General features: G+C 37.5%; 1 non-coding gene across 1 annotated transcript; it reads right to left on the bottom strand.

The window, feature by feature from the left end:
• Window positions 1-2515: 2515 nt before the first annotated feature.
• Window positions 2516-2588, bottom strand: TRNAS-GGA (transfer RNA serine (anticodon GGA)). Its single transcript has one exon. It is a non-coding gene; the product is annotated as a tRNA-Ser (tRNA).
• Between the last annotated feature and the right edge of the window lie 6158 nt (window positions 2589-8746).

The raw sequence follows: 8746 nt of genomic DNA on the forward strand, positions 1-8746 counted from the left end.
ATAACTAACATACTATTTAGGCTCTAGTATATATCCCGATTTTTCAAAAACTGGTAACAGAACAGAGATTTTAAAGGTCTATACTGCTTTTCAAATACAATCATTTTTTAAATCGTAGTTTATTTACATTGGCATTTCTACTCACCAACAGTCTAATGAATCTGTAAACCACAATTAAAGCACAATGCAATAACTGTACAGTGCTACTGAAAGTTTTAATTTCCTAAATTATAAGTATAGGGTGTTAACTTCTGCCTATGTAATGAAAGAAAAATAAGTGTAATAGTGCAAATTAAAAGGTTTAAGGCTTTTAAAGTAAGATTCAATCTATCATTTTTCCCTCATGTAGTGAAATTGTCATAAATGAAATTGTGTCTTTCTATTCTATTTATTTTATTTTATTTTTTAACTACAATATTGTATTGGTTTTGCCATATATCAACATGCATCCGCCACAGGTATACACGTGTTCCCCATCCTGAACCCTCCTCCCTTCTCCCTCCCCATACCATCCCTCTGGGTCGTCCACGTGCACCAGCCCCAAGCATCCAGTATTGTGCATCGAACCTGGACTGGCGACTCGTTTCGTATATGATATTATACATGTTTCAATGACACATTTAGAGTCATGTTTTCAAAGTACATATGGTGAGCAAAGTGTGTAAAGTTATAAACATATTTAAAGTGTAATGGTGTACAACAATCGCTATAATAGTAAGTAAAGCAATACCATAAAAATGAAGAAAATATTCTTCAACACATTGAGAAAGTTATTTTCAAAGCTTGGCCCATTAGGTTTGAACCAGAAATTTCCAGATAATGCCCACATTTGCATGACAATAAATATTTTACATTCCTTTGATGGCTTAGTACTTATTTTCGAATGGATGGGAGCACTGGCTCTGAGAGAAACAGGAAAAAAAAAAAAAAAGACCTGCTGAATTATGTGAAGTCAAGTAGGTTGAATAGAAAGCAGAACTTTACAGAGGAGATACATAGTTAATCTTTGCTCTAATCAGAGATCTGCTGATCCAGGGACCCACTGGGATGCTGGAGCAGATTTATGCAGCTGATACCAAGTCAAATTTTGGCCAACTCTGCCCTCTTTGACGGTTCATGTTCATTATCTGTATCATGGCATGTCCAGACCAAGTCTGGGCACAGAAGCCTAACAAAGAACTTTGGGCACAAGTAGCTATCTTGCACTTGTGAGCTGCAAAAATTCAAAATTTCAGTGTGATTTTCTCTTGCTCCTCTATTTTAGAATGCTCGTTACCTTTTAATTAAGATGAAAATACCACGGAGAATGAAAACATTGTTATTTTGCTTAAGTGGTTTGGACTCAGACTGCTGTGCATGCACACATTTTCTCTGCTTCACAAAAGGATCAGTGCAATGAAGAGGGGTCAGCACACTTCTTCATGAAGGACAAGATAGTAAATATTTCAGGCTTCTTGCGCCGTATGGTCTCTGTCACAGCTTCCCACAGAATTCTGCCATTTTAGTGTGAAAGCAGACCCAGCCCGCACAGAAACAAACAAGACTCCCTACGTTCCAACAAAACCGTAACTACAGACACTGAAATCTGAATTGTGTATAACTGTCACATTTCACAGAATAATCTGGTTTTCTTCAACTACTTAAAATGGTAAAAATGATTCTTAGCTCCTTGGCCGTACTAAAACAGGTGGCAGGCTGGATGTATGCCCATCTGTGAGTAGAACAATGGCAACCCACTCCAGTATTCTTGTCTGGAGAACCTCATGGACAGAGGAACCTGGCAGGCTGCAGTCCATGGGGTAGCAAAGAGTTGGACATGACTGAAGCGACTTAGCACGCATGCATGCACACAGAAAGCAAAGTAAGATAAGTACTTCAACTTTTACTCTTTTCAACTCATATTTAGTATTATTTGAATTTGTTTTGCTAATTAATTCCTGAAATGTATCATGGTGGTGGTGGTGGTTTAGTCGCTAAGTCCTGTCCGACTCTTGGGACCCCATGGACTGTAGCCCACCAGACTCCTCTGCCCATGGGCTTTTCCAGTCTAGAATGCTGGAGTGGGTTGCATTTCCTCTGCCAGGGGATCTTCCTGACCCTGGGGTTGAACTCGTATCTGTCTGTGTCTCCTGCATTGCAGCTGGATTCTTTACTCACTGATCTACCTAGGAAGACCAAAATCTCAGTTTAAGAGAATCCAAATTTACCATCAAAGCAGTTAGTATGGAAATGCAGTTTAAAAATGTAAAACTCACCTGAAAACCTCAAATTCTAACTATTAGGTTAACCCACTGTATTACATGAATGCCACCATTGTGTTTGTATGTTTGAAATAGAATAAGATACTTGTCATGTAAGTTCAAGTTAGATTTAGAAAATGTAGAGGAAAGTGAAGTCGCTCAGTCGTGTCCGACTCTTTGCAACCCCATGGACTGTAGCCTACCAGGCTCCTCCCTCCATGGGAATCTCCAGGCAAGAGTACTGGAGTGGGTTGCCATTTCCTTCTCCAGGGGATCTTCCTGACCCAGGGATGGAACCTGGGTCTCCTGCATTCCAGGCAGACGCTTTAACCTCTGAGCCACCAGGGAAGCCCAGAGGCAGAGGAACCAGAGATCAAATTGCCAACATCCATTAGATCATTGAAAAAGCAAGAGAGTTCTAGAAAAACATCTACTTCTGCTTTACTGCCTATGCCAAAGCCTTTGACTGTGTGGATCACAACAAACTGCGGAAAATTCTGAAAGAGATGGGAATACCAGAACAAATTACCTTCCTCCTGAGAAATCTGTATGCAGGTCAAGAAGCAACAGTTAGAACTGCACATGGAACAACAGACTGGTTCCAAATCGGGAAAGGAGTACATCAAGGCTGTTTATTGTCACCCTGCTTATTTAACTTATATGCAGAGTACATCATGAGAAATGCCAGTCTGGATGAAGCACAAGCTGGAATCAAGATTGCCAGGAGAAATATCAATAACCTCAGATATGCAGATGACACCACCCTTATGGCAGAAAGTGAAGGACTAAAGAGCCTTTTGATGAAAGTAAAAGAGGACAGTGAAAAAGCTGGCTTAAAATTCAACATTCAGAAAACTAAGATCATGACATCCATTCTCATCACTTCATGGCAAATAGATGGGGAAACAATGGAAACTGTGGCAGACTTTATTTTCTTGTCCTATAAAATCACTGCAGGTGGTGACGATAGCCCTGAAATTAAAAGATGTTTGCTCCATGGAAGAAAAGCTATGACCAATCTAGATAGCATATTAAAAAGCAGAGACATTACTTTGCCAACAAAATCCATCTAGTCAAAGCTATGGTTTTTCCAGTAGTCATGTATGGATGTCAGAGTTGGACTATAAAAAAAGCTGAGCTGAAGAATTGATGCTTTTGAACTATGGTATTAGAGAAGACTCTTGAGAGTCCCTTGGACTGCAAGGAGATCCAACCAGTCCATCCTAAAGGAGATCAGTCCTGAATATTCTTTGGAACGACTGATGCTGAAGCTGGAACTCCAATACTTTGACCACATGAAGTGAAGAACTGACTCATTTGAAAAGACCCTGATGCTGGGAAAGATCAAAGGCAGGAGGAGAAGGGGACCACAGAGGATGAGATGTTTGGATGTCATCACAGATTTGATGGACCTGAGTTTGGTTTGAACAAGCTCTGGGAGTTGGTGATAGACAGGGAAGCTTGGCGTGCTGTGGTCCATGGGGTCTCAAAGAGTCGGACAAGACTGAGCGACTGAACTGAAGATACTTGTCATGTCGTCTTAGTGTAAAATGGGAACATTTGCTATGATTTCCTTTAATTAGAAGAAATCTCGCTCCTTAGCCACCACTGACATGGTATAATTTTACAGGGTTGACTACTTCATTATGTGGCAAATTATCTTACTGTTTAATTTTCCATTGATCCTTCTAGACTCTTTTACATTGGAAATTGTCACTCTACCTTTACATTTAATATTCTTCCCATATTAGTTCTGCTTCCTGAGACACTATTGGAAGTATCAGAAATTATAGCCCTTGCTGGAAGCAAAGGGAGGAGATGGTGTCAAGACAATGAAACCAGGAAGCTGCTTCTGTGTATTTGATGTTTGTTGAATAAATCAAATTTAAGTTGTCAGGAACTGTGTTCTTGCTCTAAGTGTTTCTAGTAATAAAACCATTTCCAGCTAAACCATCATTAGGGGAGAGAGAGAGAAAGAGGGAGAGAGAGATATCAAGTAATTTACAAAGTCATCAGCAGTCTTTTGATGTTTTTATCTCACCTTGCAAACTAAAGCAAGTTGTGCCACTATCTATCAAGTCTTTGATAAATAAATGTCCCTTATCCCCAGTTCCTGGCATATACCACATGCCCCAGGAATATTCTTAAATGAACAATCTGCAATTTCGGATTCACTTTAAGCTAGTTCAACATCTCATTTTATGTGATTGCTTAAATATCCATCTTTGATTTTGTATTTGGACTCTACTTTCCTGGGGACATTCCCTGTTCCCTAGAAATATTGTTTATGTAACTCTTTGTATCATCATTAAAACTTTGTCTTTTGAGCACTAAGTATGATATTTGGGATTAGAAAGTGCTCCATAAATTTATCTATAATTATTCCCCCAAAATTCTGCTTACCTAGCATTCTGTTAAATGCATGTGAAGTTGTTTAAGCTGATAATTGTTTAAGGTGTTTTGGGATTGGGTATACGCTATTAAAAAGGGCTACTATGTGCCCGTCAATTCCAATAATTAAGGTACTGAGTGTGTTTTTAAGATGATGGAGTCTTTTAAAACTCTTCAGATCCTACAATTCAGTAAGTTACCTACAAGACAGGCCATATATAGGTACTCATAAGTCAGTGAATAAATAAATATCTGTTTTATATACTGATTGGAGTCCACACTTTACAACAGAAAATCCTCTTAAATATACAGATCTCACAACCACGTCATGAGATAGATTAAAAATACCTGTACTGTACAGAAAAGAAACCAATTCACAGATATACTAAGCCATTTTCCCAAGATCACAGTTGTTAAATGGTAATGCCAAGATCATAAGATTAATCCAAGTCTGATTCCAGCGTATTCACTCTAAACCAGCTCAAAATCTCATATGGCAAGGTCATTTTAACTCTATGATATTAAGTTTCAAATGAGTTAAAATTGTAATTTCATATATAAGCCTACATATTAAAAACAAACCTAAAATTTAGGTTTCTCCAAAATTTCTTTGTTGAGCAAACAATATAAGATTAAGATATTATGAACTTATTAATTCAAGCAAAAACTATTTATCAAGTATCTATGATCTAGAGGTGGTCCAAATACTTTAGATATATTTGTAAACAAGTACACAAAAATCACTGTTATTAAGTAACTGATAGTCTTGTGGGTCATTTCAGTTTTCTTTAATTTTCTGCCCTATATTGGGCAATTTTCAAGAATTTAGAGTAAACATAACCAATACACAAGTATAGGGTTTCCCTGGCAGATTAGACTGTAAAGAATCAGCCTGCAATATTGGAGACCCAGGTTCAATCCCTGGGTCAGGAAGATCCCCGGGAGAAGGGAATAGTTACCCACTCCAATATTCTTGCCTGGAGAATCCCATGGAAAGAGAAGACTGGCAGGCTACAGTTCATGGGGTTGCAAAGAGTCTGATACAACTCAGCGACTAACACTTTCACTTTCTTTCATATTAGGCAATTTTCAAGAATTTTAGAGCAAACATAAATGATCTATAAGTATAACCCCACAGCATTAAAATGTTTTGACATCTAATGTTGGGGCAAATGGGACTATATATCCCTGTTTTAGTCACCATAGGAATGTTCACAAGTCATGCTTTCCTTCCATTTTGTTGTTTAACAGATGCTAATCATTACACTTTATCACCAGCTAAGGGGGAAGTTGCTGCTGCTGCTGCTAAGTCACTTCAGTCGTGTCCGACTCTGTGCAACCCCATAGACGGCAGCCCACCAGGCTCCCCGTCCCTGGGATTCTCCAGGCAAGAACACTGGAGTGGGTTGCCATTTCCTTCTCCAATGCATGAAAGTGAAAAGTGAAAGAGAAGTCACTCAGTCGTGTCCAACTCTTCGCGACCCCATGGACTGCAGTCTACCAGGCTCCTCCATCCATGGGATTTTCCAGGGAAGAGTACTGGAGTGGAGTGCCATCGCCTTCTCCGAGGGGGAAGTTAGGCAGTACCAATCTAAGGAGAGCCTGTTTCTTGCTGTGATCACTTGGCTTAGCTTGCAAGAAAACAGTAAGATCCATCCCTGGGAAAGAAGAGTGAAATCTTTATTATTTGTATTGCTAGCCCTTACTGGAAGTTTTGAGATTAATATTCATTTCACTTCTAAAGTTATTATTTACCCCATCACATACCAAGTTAGTTATAATGCAAAAAAGAAGAATATTTTCTCTTTTCTTACTGTTTAATATCTTTAAAGTCTTCCTAAATTAAAGTAGTATTTATCAATAATAAAGGAAAGCTAATGTTGAGAGAAGTTATTTGTTTTCTTTTAAGGGTAAATGTATTCTTTTTGAATAAAAAAAATTCTTAATGGCTTTTATAAAATAGAAGATTATCAATGCAAAACAATTCCACTAATTTGAATTTCAATAAAAGCTTTTAAACAACCTAACTTGTTTTTATGACAGTTTGGGGGAAGGTAAAGGAGAGTATGGTTTTACATTTCCTCCCTTTTCCATCAAAAACCAGACATTGAGAATTGTGGCAGATCATTTTATTTATTTTATGGAGTAAGGTTACTCAGACTTTATGATTGCTGAGCAATATCAATATATACACATATTCACACATATCTATGAATTGGGTCTGTGTATATGCATATAAATTTTATGCACATTTTAATAAAGTATAAAAATTAAGTCTCTTCTCAGTTCTAGACTTTCTCAATAGTTAACAAACAATCAAGAAAGCTCTGGAGGATTCTTAGCTTGGTACTTAGAGTTGCTAGCAGAGTCCTTTTGACTCAGGTACTCAAGCAGATATGGGGTAAATTAAAGAGAAGCAGAGAAATGTTTCAACATCATTCTGAAACCTCAAATAGCACTGGCACATCAGAAGGAACTTCACGGAATCTTGACTCTGTACAACTCTGAGATGGTATTTAGTTTCAATCTTTCTATTTTTCTTTAGACTCTACAGTTTTTTATGGGGCATAGGATTTGGGAAGCATATCAGGGCGTGTGAAATGCTATACTTTTTTTTTTAAACAACTATTACACTAGTGATTAAGACTGGTATCATAAGAGAAGAACTGAAACTCTTTTTTCTGCCAACTATAGAATTATCCTTATTCCTATACTAAGAAATCATATAAAAGCGGTCATTAAACATAGGATATAGTAGTAAAATAGATATATCTATTCATAAGAATAAAGTAAATATCTTTGTCTCTAAATTCAAATTGTCCATTGTGTAGTCCATAAGTATTACAGAACAAGAACTTGTTCTGTTTTCTAGATGCATATCAAACACAGGGGGAAAAATAGAACTGATAATGCCTCATTTTTAAGGACAATTGCAAATATGAGATGTAACGTACTTCCAAAGCAACAAGAAAAAAGAAAAGTTCTCTGCAGAAAATTGACAAACAGGGAAAAATATGTACAAAGACATAACTTCTCTAATGTTGCTATTAAAAACAGCATATAAATAATAATCAGTAGATGTTGATTGCTTTCCTATATAGATGACAATATTCATATCAAACAAAAATAACAACACAAATAATAAAGCTGCATGGAAGAATGATAAAAGTATTCAGAATGTATTTAGGACTGAGAAGGACTTTGCTGCTGCTGCTGCTAAGTTGCTTCAGTCGTGTCTGACTCTGTGCGACCCCATAGACGGCAGCCCACCAGGCTCCCCTGCCCCTGGGATTCTCCAGGTAAGAATACTGGAGTGGGTTGCCATTTCCTTCTCCAATGCATAAAAGTGAAAAGTGAAAGTGAAGTTGCTCAGTTGTGTCCGACACTTCACGACCCCATGGACTGCAGCCCACCAGGGTCCTCCGTCCATGGGATTCTCCAGGCAAGAGTACTGGAGTGGGGTGCCACTGCCTTCTCTGGAGAAGGACTTTACATAACAGCAAAGAGCAAAATGGAATAGTATTGTACTTGGCTGCTTTTCCTATCACATTCAAATGTATTATTTAACTACATTTTAAATGTATTAAATTAATAGGTGGCTATCAAACTGTTTCAAAAAACAAAACACTTTATAATTGAGCATAGTATTCTACCAGCATTTCCACATTTTTGAATCTCCTTGATTTAATGTTTCTGGAGTTTCGGTAATGCTAAAGTGGCCTTTCTTGGTAAACACATCACCACAAAAATGTGATATATGTGTTCCGTATCATTTCCTGCATTATGTGTGTGGGTTGTGGTTGTTGCTTGAGTTCCCATGACTATTAAGTGAGGAAGTTGGGTATAATTCCTGGCAGCATAGTAGTTTATCCATTACATTATAGAGTGGATCATATTTCAAAATGTTTTTCTGAGATAATTACAAAAATAAAAAACAAATGGCAGGGTTATCAGCTCTCATTACCAATTGCTTAGTAAATGTTAAAAAAAAACTCGCTAAAAATAGTCACAGGAAGCAATAATTTCAATGACAAATTGTTGGGCTGTTTACTTGGTGTGCTAAGCAATACATTTTTGATCAAAGATAAACAGTTTAAAAGTTACATTGGCGCTGC

This window comes from Bos javanicus, chromosome 7 (assembly GCF_032452875.1).
Source record: "Bos javanicus breed banteng chromosome 7, ARS-OSU_banteng_1.0, whole genome shotgun sequence".
NCBI classification, from domain to species: Eukaryota; Metazoa; Chordata; class Mammalia; order Artiodactyla; family Bovidae; genus Bos; species Bos javanicus.